We start from the raw sequence: 19,644 nt of genomic DNA on the forward strand, positions 1-19,644 counted from the left end.
TAATCCTTCTAAATAATCCTACAGTTGGAGTTCGCCTCATTCGAAATAGGTGGGAGTAGGACCCTGCTTGTGATGTCTTCCCTTTTAGCCTATCCCATTACTACCACCACCATTAAGAAGGCCCTTTTGGGTAACCCTGTAGTAAGGTTTTGGAAGATTGAGAGAGGTAGTAGCCATTGCTTCATCTATTCCGGTAAGAGAACTAAGAAGTGAACTAGTTAGCAACTTATACTGAAGCTGTTTTATTTGTTGCAAGCAGAGATAGATAAGATTAAGATTTTTGTGTCTGTTGTAGGCAAAGGCATACCCCATAGTGGTACCCCCTAGTGGTAAATGGTTACAGATGGTTACAGATGGTAGTAGGAGAAGTGTATTATTAACTAACTAGTATACACTCTGTGCTGCAAAAGTGAGACAATCTAATCAAGCAATAAATCAAAAACAGTTGTTCTTCCCACTCTGGTAGTGGGGTATAGGGTATACTGGACTGCAGGAAAAGGACGCATTTAAAGTAACCTATCAAATAAATATATGTTATGTTATGTTATGTTAACATTTTGATTAAGTGCAACAGCTGCCCTAGCAAAGAGGCGTCCCGGTGCTGAAGAACCACAAAAGCTATACTGCAGAAGGAGAAGAAAAAAAGGACAGAGAATCCTAAGGAGAAGGGAACAGATGGGTCTTAATAGCTTTGCGGAAGGCAGACAGATTTTCCAAAGAGCGGATGTTCGGTGGCAAGGAATTCCAGAGCTTATCAAGGGACTTCAGGTAGGGAAGGTCTAGGGGGAAAGGTTGATTTACAGTATGTGACTCTTTCAGAGGATAGCTTCAATGCTGCCATAAGAAGCAGTGCATAGACAAAAGTTAGATTGTGAGTGATATGCATTAGAAAGAAAAATAAGCATTATTTCTTTAACACAGGAAACCCACCCTCTGCACCCACAACAGGCCCACCACACTCCCCTAGTAACTACCCCCAAATGTCTTGTTATGCCCGACCCTTTTCTCAACCTCCTTTCCCAAGACCCACGCACAACACAATCCCTCCCACCATAAAAAGTCCATTTACAAACAGGCTCAGAGGGCATCCATATGGGCGTGTAGGCGGACTGCTTCCTGGGACATGTTCTGCTGCAGCAACACTAGCTCGCGTAGGGCGCGGTGGAGGAGGAGTCTATCCATGATCCAACAATGGGTAGGGGTTGGTGTTCCGCTGTGCAGCAGGGGACCCTGGCTGCCGGCGGTGCTGGCTTTGGTGTGGTTGGAATGGAGGTGGACCAGGCTGGTGGGAGGAATTTGAGGCATGTGTCTCCTCCTCCAACGCCACCCACCACTGCGATTCGGCCACACCAGCCTCCATTCTCTGGTGCTACAGCTGGGCGGCTTTCTCCTGCGGGGATGGGTGACCTCCAGCAGCAGGAGTACCTATATCAAGAAAGACAAAAAATGAAAAATACAAATTGTAGTGGACAGTGCAAACACTTGTTTACAGTGGCAGAGCAGCAGAGCATTGGACGATTTGACGAGCTTAGTCACAGGACCATTTTTCCCCCACACACACATCACATAACAATAGCACTGACTGCAAGGAATTAAACCAGAATTCCACCATCATCAAGAAGTGTTTTTTTTTTCATTTAGAAGACTTTGTGTTTAAATGACCTCTCATTTATGAGTAAGGCATATATGCTGCACAAATAATTGTATACTTGATTCTATATGTGGAACATTAATGGAGGCATGCTAATGGGTCTGCTACTCTGCTGCAAGTGTTTGGAGCAGCTTTAATGGATACTTTAGCAACTTATAGTAATTCATTCAAATGGCCTTGCTCTTCTCCAACTGTCTATTCCATTCTACCCTGATTCCAAACTTAGACGAGGCAGATTGAATACTCCGTCACAGACGTGACGAATAACGGATATCCTGACCGCTATAAGTAGGCATTGCCCAGATTATGTACAATGCACTGCAGTTCTGGAAAGGGAATGGGATATATAGTTTATTTGGCATGTTTGCCAAACTCTAAATCAGGCACTTAGTCCCATCATGGCCTCCACCACAAAATATTTTTAACAAATCCCTTCACTTGGCAGTAGGGAACATTAGTCTACTTAAAGGTAAGTTAGAGGGTTTACGTTAGGTAGGGTTTTAGCTATAGAATAGTGGGGTATTACTGATCATGTGCTACGCTTTTGCTTAGTCAGTTACTTTGGTTGATGAATTGGAGCAGGCGTAAATCCGTCATGGTAAGCCATGAAACATAAGTCAATTGGGCAGAAAAATGTGGCACTTGGTGAGAAGGGAATTTACAATTTTATTGTAGGCTGGGACAGGTGGAAAGAAGGATGAAGTGAAGTACTAGGTGTAGTTGACTAAGTGGGCACTGGGAAGCACACCCTGTTTTCAGTTTGAAATGCACTGCAAACTTCAATATGCTGCACTGTTAAATGAAGCAAATTCACACTGTGCAGCCTACACTGCAGCATCAAACTCAAACATGCTGCAGTTAGGTGGCAAAATGCTGTGGGCAGGGAGGTGATGGGTGGTATACCTGCTGCACTTATCAAATGCAGCATTGTTAATAAGCAAACAAGGTGACCTGCTATTTGTCCCTGCTAGGACAACTTCCCTACTGACCCCCTGGGCCTCCTCTGTCCCACTGATGGCTGTGGCACTGGTGATCCTCTGTCCCACTGTGGGCTCTGGCACTGGTGCAGCTAGAAAAAAACATAAAATAACCATGATTCACCACCTAAGTAATTATTTTGAACAAAGTAAAACAGCAATACCTCACTACAGTTTGGTTAGCCGTATCTTCTATTGAAACTATCACTTTGAGAAGTTTGTTAATTGCCAATATGTTAAAAAAAGCCAGGGAGTCGTCAACCAAAATCATTTTTCTCCTAATGGAGGGACAAGTCTATGAGAGGATGACGGCGAAGAAGGGAATGGTCAATGAAGGACATATGGTATTAGCTGGTAATGGGATCTCATTTCTTTCCTGCCATGCTGCACTGCCAGGGAAACTGCGGGCATACTGTATCAATAAGACAGCATTGGGTCATCCATGACCACAGTCACTCTATCTCTTTGTGACTGTTTGATAAAGAAAGCCTTTTCAGCCAACATGTTTCATGAATGATAGTATATTCAGGCCTGCAATCTTCTTCACTGTACCCAAAATATGTTCTCTTAGTCTTACAGTACCACAAACATATAACAAAGGGCCAAGGGAAAGTTTACCAAATAAGAGAGCAGAATAAAACTACAGACAGGAGAAAGTCAGCTGCAGAAACGGAAAATATAGAAAAACAGGATAATGCAGGGATAATAAACATTAGATAGGGGAGGTGAAAAAAAAGTAGAAATAAAATTTTAAAAAACAAGGGCACATTATTTTACAAGCGGATAGAGGTAAAAGTAAGTAAACAGGACTTACTAGGGCCAGCAGAACCATCTGCGGCTGCGATGGTGGTAACAGTTCCACCCACCGCGGAGCTGGTGGTGGCAGCTCATTTGCCCCTGATGCCCTTGGGTGCTAATGTAAGAAATACAGAAGATTAAAACAAATGATTAGTGTCTCTCCCTTAAAAAATATTTTGAGACGCACTGCAGCATTGTACTTTCTAAATCAGCCTATTCCTAGTTTCCGAAACCTAAAACTACTCATGCATTGCAACAAATGATCTATGCTTCTCTGCCCCCTTTGATGGGCCAACTCAGTCTCCCTTTGAAATGCACTACACACCAGGGAGATTGGGACTGTATGAGCTACATAAAGGCACAGAGAAGAATGCCAACACCCAGATATACTACTATCTTAATAGTGACAGAAGAGGAGTCTGCATCACTTCTTAAATCAGCCCAAGCTCATGCTGAGCACCTGGATATCTCACGCTGGAACAGAATCCAGACAGTATCCTTCATTTGATGTCCACTCCACTCCTATGGTGCAGCAGCCTGCCAGTCCCAGGCTGACGCCATGCACCACCATCTCCCATCCCAGCGCCCAGATTTATCAAGGGTTTGTTGTTTAAGTTGGTCTTGTCTATGAGGATTGTTTTTGTGCAGGAAGGTGTCCCCTTCCTGCAAAAACAATCCAGAGTCCTATGTATGTGGCCTCCTTGCATCATGACACATGGGTGCCTGCATCGGCGCAGTAGGCAGCACTTGGTTGACGAGAGCAGGAATAGGACATATCTTGATAAATTAATAAATATGATACATTCCTGCCCTTTCCCTTTCATGCAGCACATCAAGTTGTCTTGCTGGCCTGTGCTGCTTGAAATAAATGTTAACACCTCTGCGCCCAATGCATAGATGATAAACCCTGGCGTAATACTACATCGCATGCCCACTTCGCTCAGTAGAAAGACAGCGGACACACAACTGCAAGCACTCTCTGATGCTAAAAGTGCATTTATTTAGGTGAGTGGCAGCCACTAACATTAAAAAAACACTTGCAAGTTGTGTCAGCATGGTACTACACCCATAAATAAAATGGCCTTTTTGCACCAGAGGGCATATACACTCACAATAATTGTTGTACAGAAATATCTATATTCTATATAATTATAAACATATATATATATTATAGATAAATGGATAGATAAAATAAACACACATAAACACACATACATTTGTAATTAACAAATTCACATTATATATATATATATATAATTTACATTTTTATGTATACTTACTCACGTTGTGAAAAATAAACATGCATATTTATTAACCAGTGTGAAATATATTTTACAATTAGAAAACAATCAAAAATAAACATCACATAAAATTAAGCTACCTGTGAGTGTGAGCATGCTATTTGAAAAACAAATATTAAAAAAAAATTTAAACAAAAATAAATATAACTTACCAAGCTACGCAACATTGACACCTAGCAAGTCAAGCAAGGTCCTGCTCCTGGTCTTAGATGTTGGCACAGTGGTGTGCCAGCTGCCGCTGTGTGCGCTGCACCCCTGTGCTGCGGGGTACGCATCTCTGGCACTCTCACAGGGCGTAACCCTTGCCGGGCCTGCTGCCAACATGCAGTGGAGGTGGCTCTGTACCCAAAAGATTAGTGTGGCCATGTCTGCCTCGCTGAAAACAGGACAGTGCTGCACCCCTTCAGGCCGGCGGCACCCACTGGGGGGGCGGGTGGCCCTGGCAATAGATGCTTCCTCCTTCTGTCATTGCGGATAAAGGAACAGGAGGAGGAGGACAGAAGGGAAGGAAAACAAAAAACGTATGGACCGTGACTGGTGCCTAAGTGAAGGAGACCGTGACTAGCGCCAAGATGAAGTGAAACATGACTAGTGCCTAAGTGCAGTGGAATGTGACTAGCGCCTAAGTACAGTGGACTGTGACTAGCACCTGTGACTGTTGCCTAAGTGGAGTGGACTGTGACTAGTGCTTGTGTGCATTGGACTGTGACTAGTGCTTATGTGCAGTGGACTGTGACTGGCACCTACATGGAGTGGAATTTGACAATCGCCTAAGTTGAGGGCACCGTGACTAGCGCCGATGTGGAGTGGACTGTGACTAGTGCCTACGTGCAGTGGACTGTGACTAGAGCCTATGTGGAGTGGATTGCGACTGGTATCTAAGTGCAGTGGACTGTGACTAGAGCCTACGTTGAGTGGATTGCGACTGGTATCTAAGTGCAGTGGACTGTGACTGGTGCCTAAGTGCAGTGGACTGTGACTGGCCCCTACATGGAGTGGAATTTGACTAGCGCTTAAGTTGAGTGGACCGTGACTAGCGCCAATGTGGAGTGGACCGTGACTAGCGCCAATGTGGAGTGGACCGTGACTAGTGCAGTGGAGCATGTCTAGCGCCTAAGTGGACTGGATTGCGACTGGCAGTGGACTGTGACTAGTGCCTAAGTGCAGTGGACTGTGACTAGTGCCTAGGTGTAGAGGACCGTGACCAGTGCCTATGTGGAGTGGACAGTGAGTAGCGCCAATGTGGAGTGGATTGCGACCGGCGCTTAAGTGCAGTGGACTGTGACTAGCGCCTAAGTGCAGTGGACTGTGACTAGAGCCTACGTGGCGTGGATTGAGACTGGTGCCTAAGTGAAGTAGACTATGAATAGTCCCTACGTGGAGTGAACTGTGACTAGTGCCTAAGAGCAGTGGACTGTGACTAGTGCCTAGGTGTAGAGGACCGTGACCAGTGCCTATGTGGAGTGGACAGTGAGTAGCGCCAATGTGGAGTGGATTGCGACCGGCGCCTAAGTGCAGTGGACTGTGTCTAGCACCTCAAGGAAGGAGTGATGCCCTATGTGGTAATAGAGACTTGGACAGGAGGTGAAGTGAGGAAGACTGCATGAAAGTGCCTCAGGTGAGGTTCACTATCCTGTGTTCAGGACTATGAAGGATTTCTAATCATTAAGATTCTCTAGGGCCATGGCTGTCTTCCACGTGGTGGGATAACAAGACATAGCTCACAATCACTAATCTGTCATGTGACGAACTCACGCTCATGTTGTGAAAGTGTTTTAAGGTTTCCACTGGTTTGAAATGCTTTTGTAGCTGACTTAGGGAAGGAGTGAATATTGCTGATGAGTACCATGGCTTTAATTGCGCGCAATGATGGGCACGGGCTTGTATTCAGCTCAGCAGTCTGTAAATTTCACTAAGCTTTAGCATGTCATGACCTGCATCATGTGATCAGCGTTGGATGAGTGACGTGTAGATGCACAGCCTACTGTTCCATCGTGGGCAGCTCCTGATCAAACAATAGGAGACTGCGTATGTCTCCCAAGTCCCACCTCTACAACCATCACCCGTTGAACACATCATTCCTGTATTCGGGGCACATACAAAACCCTGACCTCCACACCATCACCCGTTCAACACATCATGCCTGTATTCGGGGCATATACAATGCCCTGAGCTCCACACCATCAGCCGTACAACACATCATGCCTGTATTCAGGGCACATACAAAACCCTGACCTCCACACCATCACCCGTTCAACACATCATGCCTGTATTCGGGGCACATACAACGCCCTGACCTACACACCATCACTCACTCAACACCTCATGCCTGTATTCGTAGCACATACAACGCCCTGAACTCCACACCATCACCCATTCAACACCTCATGCCTGTATTCGTAGCACATACAATGCCCTGACCTCCACACCATCACCTGTTCAACACCTCATTCCTGTGTTCGTAGCACATACAATGCCCTGACCGCCACACCATCACCCGTTCAACACCTCATTCCTGTGTCCGTAGCACATACAAACGCCCTGACCTCCTCACCATCACCTGTTCAACACCTCACTCCTGTGTTCGTTGCACATACAAAGCCCTGGCTGCCACACCATCACCTGTTCAACACATCATGCCTGTATTCGTAGCACATACAACGCCCTGACCTCAACACCACCACCTGTTCAACACCTCATTCCTGTGTTTGTAGCACATACAACGCCCTGACTGCCACACCATCACCTGTTCAACACCTCATGCCTGTATTCGTAGCACATACACCGCCCTGACCGCCACACCATCACCTGTTCAACACCTCATACCTGTATTCGTAGCACATACAACGCCCTGACCTCCACACCATCACCTGTTTCCTGTGTTCGTAACACATACAAAGCCCTGACTGCCACATCATCACCCGTTCAACACCTCATGCCTGCATTCGTAGCACATACAACGCCCTGACCTCCACACCATCACCTGTTCAACACCTCATTCCTGTGTTCGTAGCACATACAAAGCCCTGACTGCCACACCATCACCCGTTCAACACCTCATGCCTGTATTCGTAGGACATACAACACCCTGACCTCCACACCATCACCCGTTCAACACCTCATTCCTGTGTTCGTAGCACATACAACGCCCTGACCGCCACACCATCACCTGTTCAACACCTCATGCCTGTATTCGTAGCACATACAACACCCTGACCTCCACACCATCACCTGGTCAAAACCTCATTCCTGTGTTCGTAGCACATACAATGCCCTGACCGCCACGCCATCACCTGTTCAACACCTCATGCCTGTATTCGTAGCACATACAACGAACTGACTGCCATACCATCACCTGTTCAACACCTCATTCCTGTGTTCGTAGCACATCCAACGCCCTGACCTCCACACCATCACCTGTTCATCACCTCATGCCTGTATTCGTTGCACATACAAAGCCCTGGCTGCCACACCATCACCTGTTCAACACATCATGCCTGTATTCGCAGCACATACAACGCCCTGACCTCAACACCACCACCTGTTCAACACCTCATTCCTGTGTTTGTAGCACATACAACGCCCTGACTGCCACACCATCACCTGTTCAACACCTCATGCCTGTATTCGTAGCACATACACCGCCCTGACCGCCACACCATCACCTGTTCAACACCTCATACCTGTATTCGTAGCACATACAACGCCCTGACCTCCACACCATCACCTGTTTCCTGTGTTCGTAACACATACAATGCCCTGACTGCCACACCATCACCCGTTCAACACCTCATGCCTGCATTCGTAGCACATACAACGCCCTGACCTCCACACCATCACCTGTTCAACACCTCATTCCTGTGTTCGTAGCACATACAACGCCCTGACCGCCACACCATCACCTGTTCAACACCTCATGCCTGTATTCGTAGCACATACAACACCCTGACCTCCACACCATCACCTGGTCAAAACCTCATTCCTGTGTTCGTAGCACATACACCGCCCTGACCTCCACACCATCACCTGTTCATCACCTCATGCCTGTATTCGTAGCACATACAACACCCTGACCTCCACACCATCACCTGGTCAAAACCTCATTCCTGTGTTCGTAGCACATACAACGCCCTGACCGCCACACCATCACGTGTTCAACACCTCATTCCTGTGTTCATAGCACATACAACGTCCTGACCTCCACACCATCACCTGTTCAACACCTCATTCCTGTGTTCGTAGCACATACAACACCCTGACCGCCACACCATCACCTCCCTGCGGCCTTAACACAAATCTGAACCCCAACCCTTGGCTAACACCTTCTCACACTGACCCTAATCCGGATCCTTTCCTTGCGCTAACACAAAGTAATGATACACATTACATCCGCCAATGAGGCAATACTAAGGTTCAATGTGGGAACACCTGCGGTCAGAGAAGAGGTCGCTCCCCACGCTGCTGCGCTGCTCTGGTCTGTATTACCTATTGCTCTGCTGCTGCATTGTGTTTAACTGTACTTGTCTGCTGTGATTTTGCCCTAAACTTGCTTCTTCCCCTCTTTTATTATCGTAAATCTCTGCCGCTGCATTGTGTTTAACTGTACTTGTCTGCTGTGATTTTGCCCTAAAATTGCTTCTTCCCTCTTTTATTATCGTAAATCTCTGCCGCTGCATTGTGTTTAACTGTACGTGTCTGCTGTGTTTTTGCCCCACACTTGCTTCTTCCCCTTATTATCACCAAAAATCTCTGTGCCCTGTCTCTGCCTCCTGTTTCCCCCGCTGTCCTCACTCACTCTTTCACGCCACTGCGCCCCTGTGGCCCCGCCCCCCCTGCGGTCCATTCGCCGCCCCGCTCCCGCCTCCCAGCTGCTCCTCCCTCCCACCTCCCCTTATATGGAGGCCACGCAGCGTGAAAGGAGCGACCTTTGACCCTGCTCCCAGGCAGGTCGCTCCCCACACTGCTGCGCTGCTCTGGTCTGTATTGCCTATTGCTCTGCTGCTGCATTGTGTTTAACTGTACTTGTCTGCTGTGATTTTGCCCTAAAATTGCTTCTTCCCTCTTTTATTATCGTAAATCTCTGCCACTGCATTGTGTTTAACTGTGCGTGTCTGCTGTGTTTTTGCCCCACACTTGCTTCTTCCGCTTATTATCACCATAAATCTCTGTGCCCTGTCTTTGCCTCCTGTTTTCCCCGCCATCCTCACCCGCTCTTTCCCACCGCTGTGCCCCTAAGGCCCCGCCCCCCCTGCTGCCCATTCGCCGCCTCGCTCCCGCCTCCCAGCTGCTCCTCCCTCCCACCTCCACTTATATGGAGGCCACGCAGCGCCGAAGGTGCGCCTAAGGCAAGCCCGTCTGCACCCGTCCGCACCTGGACCGCGCCCAGCGCCAGGACCCCTGGACCCCGGGAACGCTACAACGCCCGTCACCGCTATGACTCCAGCACCTTCCACGTACTCATCGCCAGACAATCACGCACCTGCTGCCTGGCCGCCAAGGGCCCTTCTCCTGCCGGAACTGCAGCTTCACCAGCATCCGGCCTGCCAACCAACCCACCAAAGAACCCAACTACCTCAGATGCATCCTTCTCAACACCCGCTACGCCCGCAAACACACCGTTGAACTCTGGGACCTACACGACTCCTACACCCCAGATGACGCCTTGCTGACAATGACCTGGCTGAACCCCTCCTCGGCACCCGACATCGCCATAGCCATCCCGGAAGGCTATAAGATCACCCGCAAGGACCGCACCAACGGAGTAGGAGGAGGAATCGCCATCGTCCTCAGGAACACTCTCAAAGTCTCGACAAACACCGACTATACCCTCAGCACCGTCGAACACCTGCACTTCCAGATCCACACCGACCCCAACACCACCCTCAGAGGAAACCTTGTCTACAGACCCCCCGGATCCCGACCACAGTTCAGCGACTCCATCGCCAAATTCGTCAGCACACATGCCCTTGCCTCCATGGACTACATCCTCCTCAGGTACCTGAACTTCCACCTCGAGAACAACAACGACACCAACTCCACCACCCTGATCGACAACCTCGCCAACGTCGGACTCAGGGAACTAGTTACAACACCCACCCACTCCGCCGGCCACACACTTGGCCCCATCTTCTCCGCAAGCTCCCACGTCTCCTTCAACCACACCACTGAGCTTCACTGGACCGACCACCGTTGCATCCACTTCACCTTCCGGAAACCCACCACACCCCACTGCACCCAACAGATGCCGTGCCGCTGCTGGAGCAAAGTCACGGAAGACCAGCTATCCACCACCCTCGCCCGGAGCCCACCCGCAGACCCGACTGACGCCGCCGCTCGCAACCTCAGACACTGGATCAACGATTGCGCCAACACCCTCGCCCTGCCAAGAAGCCCTCCAAAAACAACACCAGCAAGAAAGCCAGCTGGTTCACCGAAGACCTCCAGGGCTCCAAGCAAACCTGCTGAAAGCTGGAGAAGAACTGGATCCGTGAACGAACATCAGAAAGCTACACAGCCCATAAGAACGCCATCCGCAGACGCCACCACCTCATCAGATCCAACAAAAGGGCCTCCTTCAAAGACCGCCTAGACAACAACGCACACAACAGCAAAGAGCTCTTCAACATCGTGAAGGAACTCTCCAACCCCAGCTCCAACACCAACGACATCCCAACCTCACAAGACCTATGCGACTCGATGGCTGCCTTCTTCCATCGCAAGATCGCAGACATCCACGACAGCTTCAACACCATGACCGCCCCGGCATCCACTGAGACCCCCACCCCCACGACCACCATCCGCACCAACCGCCTGCTCTCGTGGACCAACATCAACGACGACGACACCATCAAGTTTATGAACACCGTCCACTCTGGATCCCCGTCAGACCCTTGCCTACACCACATATTCAACAAAGCCAGCACCACCATCGCACCCCATCTCCGGAAAGCCATCAACATCTCCTTTGAGACAGCGACCTTCCAGGAGAGCTGGAAACACGCAGAGATCAACGCCTTACTCAAGAAACCCAAGGCGGACCCCAAGGACCTCAAGAACTTCCGACTCATCTCCCTGCTCCCGTTCCCGGCGAAGGTCATCGAGAAGGCCGTCAACAAACAACTGACCAGCTTCCTCGAGGAGAACAGCATCCTAGACCCTGCCCAGTCGGGTTCCGCAGCAACCACAGCACCGAAACTGCCCTCATCATCACCACCGATGACATCAGGACCCTGCTAGACAACGGAGAAACCGTGGCCATCAGCCGCCTTCGACACGGTCTGCCACCGCACACTACAAACATGCCTCCACGACGCCGGAATCCAAGAGAAGGCGCTGGACTGGACCACCTCCTTCCTCTCTGGCAGAACACAGAGCGTCCACCTCCCCCCCCTTCCACTCCGAGGCCACCGAGATCATCTGCGGCGTACCCCAGGGCTCATCCCTCAGCCCGACGCTGTTCAACATCTACATGGCACCGCTCACCCACGTCACCCGACTGAACGACCTCAACATCATCTCCTATGCCGATGACACCCAGCTGATCCTCTCCCTCACCAGGGACCCCCACACCACCAAAACCAACCTCCACGAAGGAATGAAGGTCGTCGCCGATTGGATGAGGAACAGCCGACTAAAGCTGAACTCGGACAAGATGGAGGTCCTCATCCTCGGATCCACCCCCTCGGCCTGGGACGACTCCTGGTGGCCGACTGCACTAGGAACAGCCCCAACACCCACCAACCATGCACACAACCTAGGGGTCATCCTCGACTCCACCCTCTCCATGATGAAGCAGGTCAATGCCATCTCTTCCTCCTGCTTCAACACCCTCCGCATGCTCCGCAGGATTTACAAGTGGATCCCCACCGAAACAAGAAAGACGGTCACCCAGGCCCTCGTCAGCAGCAGACTGGACTACGGAAATGCCCTCTATGCAGGAGGCAAAACTCCTGAAACGGCTCCAATGCATACAGAACGCCTCCGCGCACCTGATCCCTGACATCCCTCGCCGCAGCCACATCACACCCATCCTGAGGCACCTGCACTGGCTCCCGGTCAACAAGAGAATAACCTTCAAACTCCTCACCCACACACACAAGGCACTCCACAACACCGGACCAGCGTACATCAACAGCCGACTCTGCTTCTACATCCCCACCCACCAGCACCCTCGCCTCTGTCCCCTGCATCCGAAGAGTGACCGCCAGCAGCAGATCATTCTCCCACCTCACCGCCAAGACATGGAACACCCTCCCCATCCACCTACGGCAGACCCAAGACCTACTGACCTTCAGAAGACTCCTCAAGACCTGGCTCTTCAAACAGTAGCAGCTTCCCTCCTTAGTGCCTTGAGACCCTCACGGGTAGGTAGCGCACTTTACAAATACTATGATTGATTGATTGATTGATTGATTGATTGATTGATTGATTGAAAGACCTGTTTAATTGACTTCATGATGAGCTAAAAACAAGAGATGAAGCTAGAACTTTGAGTGGGAGACAAGACTTCTATCCATCTTAAGTAAAAGCCTTAAGGAAGGCGAGAAGAGGCCTGGGGCTTTATCAACACAAAGCCATAGAAAAGCCAGCTCACACTTTACGGCTCCTCATACTGAAGAATCGGGATAGGCACATTTCTGCCTTGTTCCAAGCCTGGCTCTTCACCAGGTGCCTCTTCTACCTATCTTTAATAACTATGCAATGGAAATGGCCACAACCAAGGTGCTTAAAGAAGGCTCCCTGGGCTGTGAGCTCAGGCACGGCTTTGAATAGTCTTGTTACATCTTTCACCACCTGGATTCAGATTTGGTGTCGTACGGTAGGTGTGGTCCTAGCCACCACTGTAAATTTGCCTCCTTAATCAGCCAGTATTATTAAGGGGTCCCAATCAGCCAGTATTGTGCAGGAGGCCCCTGCATCTGTCAGTATTGTGTAGACAACCTCCTCACTAGTCAGCACTGCTTCTGACCATGAACAAGATTAAGGAGATCCTTCCAGGACCAGTCCTACCCAAGGATCTCCCCAATCATTCTGCCCAACAGACCCATAAGCCTTAGGACACCGCCCTACCATTATACTCCAGGGTGAAAATGAAAAATCAACTAACAGCAACTGAATCCGAAAGTGAACTAATTCCCAAGAGGTACTTGACTCACAAGGTCTCCACTCAATTTTGTTTTCTTAAAGTAGGAGAAAAATGGTCATTTTTGTTACAGGTTTCTTAATTCCTCAAAATGATTGCATGTTTAAACTCCTTCCTAAACTAGGGTACTCTGAAGTATGAGGATGCTTAAGTCATGAATTACCTGGGTGTGTTTGAGTTGCTGTCTGACAATTCACTGGATCTTTTGTTTATTACGGAGACCTGGTTGGTCCGATCCTATTATTTCATTAGCCACTCCCGGGGGTTATAAGATATGTAGAGTGGACCGCATGGAGGGAAGGGGGGGTGGGGTGGCTATCATGTTTAAAGATAAGTGGGATCTTCTTAAGTGTGATTCTAGTGCCTGGGGTGAGTGTGAAGCTCTTGACTTTAGCATTAGCTTTTCGGCCCATTTCACACTGTTCTTTTTTTTTATTTATCGACCCCCCGGCCCTGCGAAGGCCTTTCTTCAATCATGGGGCGAGGCAGTGACCTCACGGGCTCTGCGCTTTTCCCATTGTTTGATATTGAGCGATCTTAACATACATCTTGATCAGATGGACTCTAAGGATTCATCTGAGTTCTTTGATACTCTTCAGCTCGCCCATCTTTCTCAATGGGTTAATCGGCCGACCCATCAAGGAGGCCATATTCTCGATCCTATCTGCTCTAAATTTTCGATCACAGCTAATGACCCCCTTCCAGTGTCCTGGTCCGATCATCAGCTGACCTTCTTCTCCTGGTAGGTGGCCTCAGCTAGCATGCCTACCTATGCCTCCCGTAAATCAGCATTTAAAAGAATTGAGCCGTCCAAATTTGCAATGGCTCTGACCGCCTGTAGGCCGGTACTTCCACAGGCTTTGGAAGGGAGCCTCCTGGCTTTTTCCAACTGAGTTTTGTCCACTATGACTACCATTGCTATTCCTACCTCGGCTAGGCGCACCAGGGAGACTCCTTCTAAACCGTGTTATACCGCTGAGCTGACCTCATTAAAACAAGACTGTAAAAAACTGAAACGCTCTTGGCGTCTCAGCGAGTATTGCCCGGTGGCAAAGGGTATTCTTAGACGGAGACAGAAAGTTTATTACGCTGCTATCTCTCAAGCTAAAAAGGACTATTATGCTGTCCCTATTGATCAGGCACAAAACAACTCAAAGGAAATCTTTGCAATTGTACAGAGCTTCATGTCACCCATAGCACAATCATGCTCTCTCTCAGCCACAGATGCCTGGTGCGACACGCTGTCTAATTTTTTTATGGACAAAATCCGAGTGATTCAAGCAAGCTTTACACTGTGTTCACCTGATCCTCTGTAGTCCGCCTCTGTTCCCACCCTCCCTAGGCACTCTCTGGGTAACTTTTCCCGAGTTGATTTGCCTAGTACCTTGAAAATTCTGAAGGGATTAAAATCCGGCTCGCCTGCTGACCCCTGCCCTGCCAGACTAATGGCGGCAGTAGCGGAGGTTATTAATCCGGAGATGAACAACATTATAAATTACTCGCTGCACGAAGCCCGAGTGCCAGACGGTTGGAAGCAGGCTAAAATTCTCCCTTTATTAAAAAAGCCTGCCCTCAATCCCTTGATTCCTGGGAATTATAGGCCCATCTCTCTTCTGCCCAGTCTCGCCAAGGCCTGTGAGAAGGTAGTGAATAGACAGCTGACTGAGTTTGTGGAGAGGGCGGACATCTTGCACCCAGCTCAGTCGGGCTTTCGGTCCTCTTACAGTACCGAATTGGCTTTGGTGGAAGTGTCTGAGGCTATTCGAGAGTGCCTTGATGCTGGCGGGAGAGCAGCCTTAGTGCTGCTTGACCTGTTGGCTGCATTTGACACGTTCCTCATTCTTTGTTGCTTGACCGACTCTCGGAGATTGGTGTATCAGGGTCGGCCTGGGGCTGGATTAGGTCCTTTTTGGAGGGTCGGGTGCAACAAGTCTAGTTACCACCGGCAGCGTCTGCCCCTCTGCCGGTTACTACTGGGGTCCCACCGGGGTCGTCCCTTAGCCCCCTCTTGTTTAATATCTATCTTACTCCATTAGTCGTGCTGGCTGAGGCTTTGGGGGCTAAGGTGATCACCTATGCTGACGATACCCAGTTACTTTTCACCTGGGAAAAGGATGAGGAATCCGTGGCTTCCGTTCAACTCTTCCTGTCTTTGGTATTTAAGTGGCTTGCGGGCGCCCAATTAAAATGTAATGAAGACAAGTCGGAGATACTCTTGTATGGCATTTTTCCCCCTGGTTTTAGAGATCTGATCTGGCCGCCTGAGTTCCCGCCACCGTCCTCTAGCAGTAGCACTGCTAAGAATCTGGGAGTTTGGTTTGAGGATAATTTATCTTTCGCCACCCAAGTCAAGAGACTTTCAGGGTGCTGCTTTGGCCTCCTCAAACCTTGAGAAGATTTCTTCCACTTCTTCCACGGGCGGCGAAAGAGACAGTTGTCCGCCCGCTCATTCTTTCCCGCCTGTATTATGCTAATGCTCTTTATGTGGGGATTCCGGCATACTCCCTTAATAAACTCCAAGTAGTGCAAAATGCGGCGGTTCGGCTCTTGTTAGAGATCCCCTTAAGAAGCAGTGTGCGAGGTTATTTTCGCTCTCTTCGCTGGCTTCCCATGGCGGCCAGGGTGAAATTTAAATCTATTACCATCGCCCATCGTGCTCTGCATGTCCTTGGGCCAACTTATTTGCAGAAACGTTTCTCTTTTTATGTTCCAGGGAGACTGCTACACTCCTCCGCTCTTCACCTGGCAAAGGTTCCCTGTTTTTATCGGCACAGGCTTGGTGGTTGTTCCCTCGCTGTTATAGCGGCTCAGGCCTGGAACGCTCTTCCGTTTGCACTTCGCAACATTAAAGATCCTGTGACTTTTAAAAAACTGCTAAAAACTCATCTCTTTGTTTAGTTCGGACGAGCATCTCAATCCCTCTGTGCTCGCGCCGGGACACTCCTTTGAGTAGCTGTGCGCGTTAGAAAACTAAATAACATAACATAACATAACATAACATGAATGATTTTGCTCGAACTCTATCACCCTATCAGATGCAAGACTGACATATGAATGTTTCTGCCCCAGCCCAGTTGGCCTTTCAGGGCTGATCATAACATGTGACGTGAGTCATCGTTGCTATTCTCTGGCCTGATATATGACTAAATCCGTATCAGCCCTACCAGCCTTTCAGAGGTAAACCTATCCTGTGGTTCATCCTTTGGCAGACACTGTTTTTTTACCGTCATTTAAGCCATTGTTCGAGAGATCTTTCTGGGGAACCTAACATCTGATGGACTCTGCCTCCTTCAGAGATGATCCTGACCTGTTACTGGAGCTCTGCCAAGTTGTCTCATGTAGAGGGCATGTTCATCCAGGTGGCTATTGGCCAGGGGGCTACTACCACCTGCATTCTGCCCCTGAGACTTGTAATCAGGCCTTTTCATTATAAGCCAGAGCTTCAAAGTCTCAGCATCTGAAGTTGGTGAAAAAGCCAGGCCTGGCTGTGAAGATCACACTGTGCATAGAATCACGTGGCAGATATATGAATGACTGGTACCCAACCCTACCAACCTCCTAGAGGCATGTGAGCGAGAGGCAGCCATGCACAAAATAAAGTACAAGTACACAACTGGCAAGACGAAAACACACAGTACAGAATTACAAGATATCCAGATGTATAGTACAAAATTATACACAAATGGCAACTTTAAGCATCACATTGTATCCCAGGCTGAGTCAGTCCCTCATCAGCCGGCGGACAACAAGACCCTTGAAGATGGTCCAGAAGCAGCCACTGGGAGCTGCCTCTCGAAGAGTCCAGGCAGACGTCCTTGAAGGTCAATGGAGACTGCCTTTAGCAGACATATTTACTTGCCTCTTCCGTTGAGTAAGGAGGTCAAACAAGTTGAGGCAATTAATTGCACTCACATTTACAAGCAGCCAAGAACAATTTTTGAGGCCTCCATATGCCAAGAACTGCTTTGCTTAGATACCAGGAATGCTTGCCTAGCAAGCATTCCTGGAACGTTTCGGTTCAATCTGTATTGTATGAGTTAGGCAGTCGAAGGAAAGACACCGGGATTGCTGGATGTGAGCTTCTGTGCTCTTCAGATAATAAACCTTGCTTTGGTTACATAGACAGTGCAGTGTCCTACTTAACACTGGCGACGAGTGCTGAAGAGCTGCGAGGATTCAAGCGTGCAGCGGATAAAAAGTAGTTAATTTTGGTAATGGATTGCTTATCATGTTGGCCTGTGGTTAAGGGGGTGGACGGAGCTGACATGGATGCAGTTTTGCATTTTTTTGATGAAACCTTTACATCAGAAGGTATTCCTGCATGCGTTGTAAGTGATAATGGGGTTCAATATTTATCTAACAAAGCAAGGATGTATTTTGAAAGATCTGGTATTAGGCACAGAACCACTTCCCTATCTAATCCCAGTGGAAACGGAATAGTGGAAAGATGTAATCATGTGTTAAAAGAAACCATTCAATTGGCTATGAATGGTGGTGAAGATTGGATCACGCAAGTGGTAAGATGGTGTGGACCTACCGTGTCACCTGGTGTGCTACTGGTTTACCATTTATAATAATGCGAGGACGGAAACCACGGTCCAAGTTTAATCCATTGTGGTTGTGTTTGTCTGCTGTTGAATCTTAGTCAAAGGAAGAAGTAAGGAGCAGATTGAAGAGAGTGCATGACAAGATTAAACAATTTTATGACATGAAACATGGTGTAAGACCCACCAAGGTTGAAGGTGGTGACTGGGTGCGGATTAAAAAAACAGGTTTAATCATTAAAGGAGAAAATAGACTTTTTGATGCAGAAGAAGTTGTGGAAGTACTACAAAATACTGTAAGACTTAAGAATGGTAAAGTTTGGAATTTCAAAAGGGTAGGTGAAGGAAAGGGGTTGAAGAAAAATAATGAACAAGATGGTGAGACAAATTAGGATTGGCTGATGGACGATTGACATTTGGGTTCTGGTGGAAATGTAGTTCCTTCACAAAATGATGGTACACCCACTAAAAATAGGAATGAGGGGCAGGATCTGTCATCTCAGAGGAGCAAGTTGGTGTAAATATGCCGGTTGTGCACGGTGATACCAAAGCGAATGTAGCGGATACTTCTGGTGACAAACAAAAATTAGTAAGGGAAAGGAAGGTCCCTGTTTGATTAAAGGACTATATTGTGAACAATGCACAGATTTCAATAGATAATAAAAGATTGTTATCACATAATGTATTCATAGATTACAATAGATTACAAGGAATGTTATATAATTTCTTTGAACAATGCATAGATTGCAAAAGATGAAAAAAAAGATTATCACATAATATTATTTATTATGCTTTTTGTTTGTTTTTTATTATTAATTGCTATTTTTTTAATTGTGTGTTGTGTTTGGTTGTTCCTTATTTTGTTTCCATCATCTCTTTTCCTGTGAAGAAAGAAAGGGGGAAGTGTTACGTTGCTTAGATACCGGGAATGCTTGCCTAGCAAGCACTCCTGGAATGTTTGGGTTCAATCTGTAGTGTATGAGTTAGGCAGTTGAAGGGAGGACCCCGATACTGCTGGACGTGTCCCTCCGTGCTCTTCAGAAAATAACCCTTGCTTTGGTTACATGGACTCTGCAGTGTCCTACTTAACCCCTTGAGTGCCCCGCCCTTTCCCCCTCCTGTTCCGGGCATTGTATTAGCGGGCGGGGTCCATGACGAGATAGTCTCGTCATGGGCACAGCGCAACCGCGCTCCATGACGAGACTATCTCGTCATGGGCACAGAAGGGGTT

The 19,644-nt window shown here is 48.3% G+C and overlaps 1 protein-coding gene across 8 annotated transcripts in view; it reads right to left on the reverse strand.

Moving 5' to 3' along the window:
• STXBP5L (syntaxin binding protein 5L) overlaps nucleotides 1-19,644 on the reverse strand; it is a 1,956,595-nt gene that overhangs the window by 1,386,307 nt on the left and 550,644 nt on the right. The gene's annotated exons all lie outside the window — the stretch shown is intronic.

This window comes from Triturus cristatus, chromosome 8, assembly GCF_964204655.1.
Source record: "Triturus cristatus chromosome 8, aTriCri1.1, whole genome shotgun sequence".
Taxonomy (NCBI): domain Eukaryota; kingdom Metazoa; phylum Chordata; class Amphibia; order Caudata; family Salamandridae; genus Triturus; species Triturus cristatus.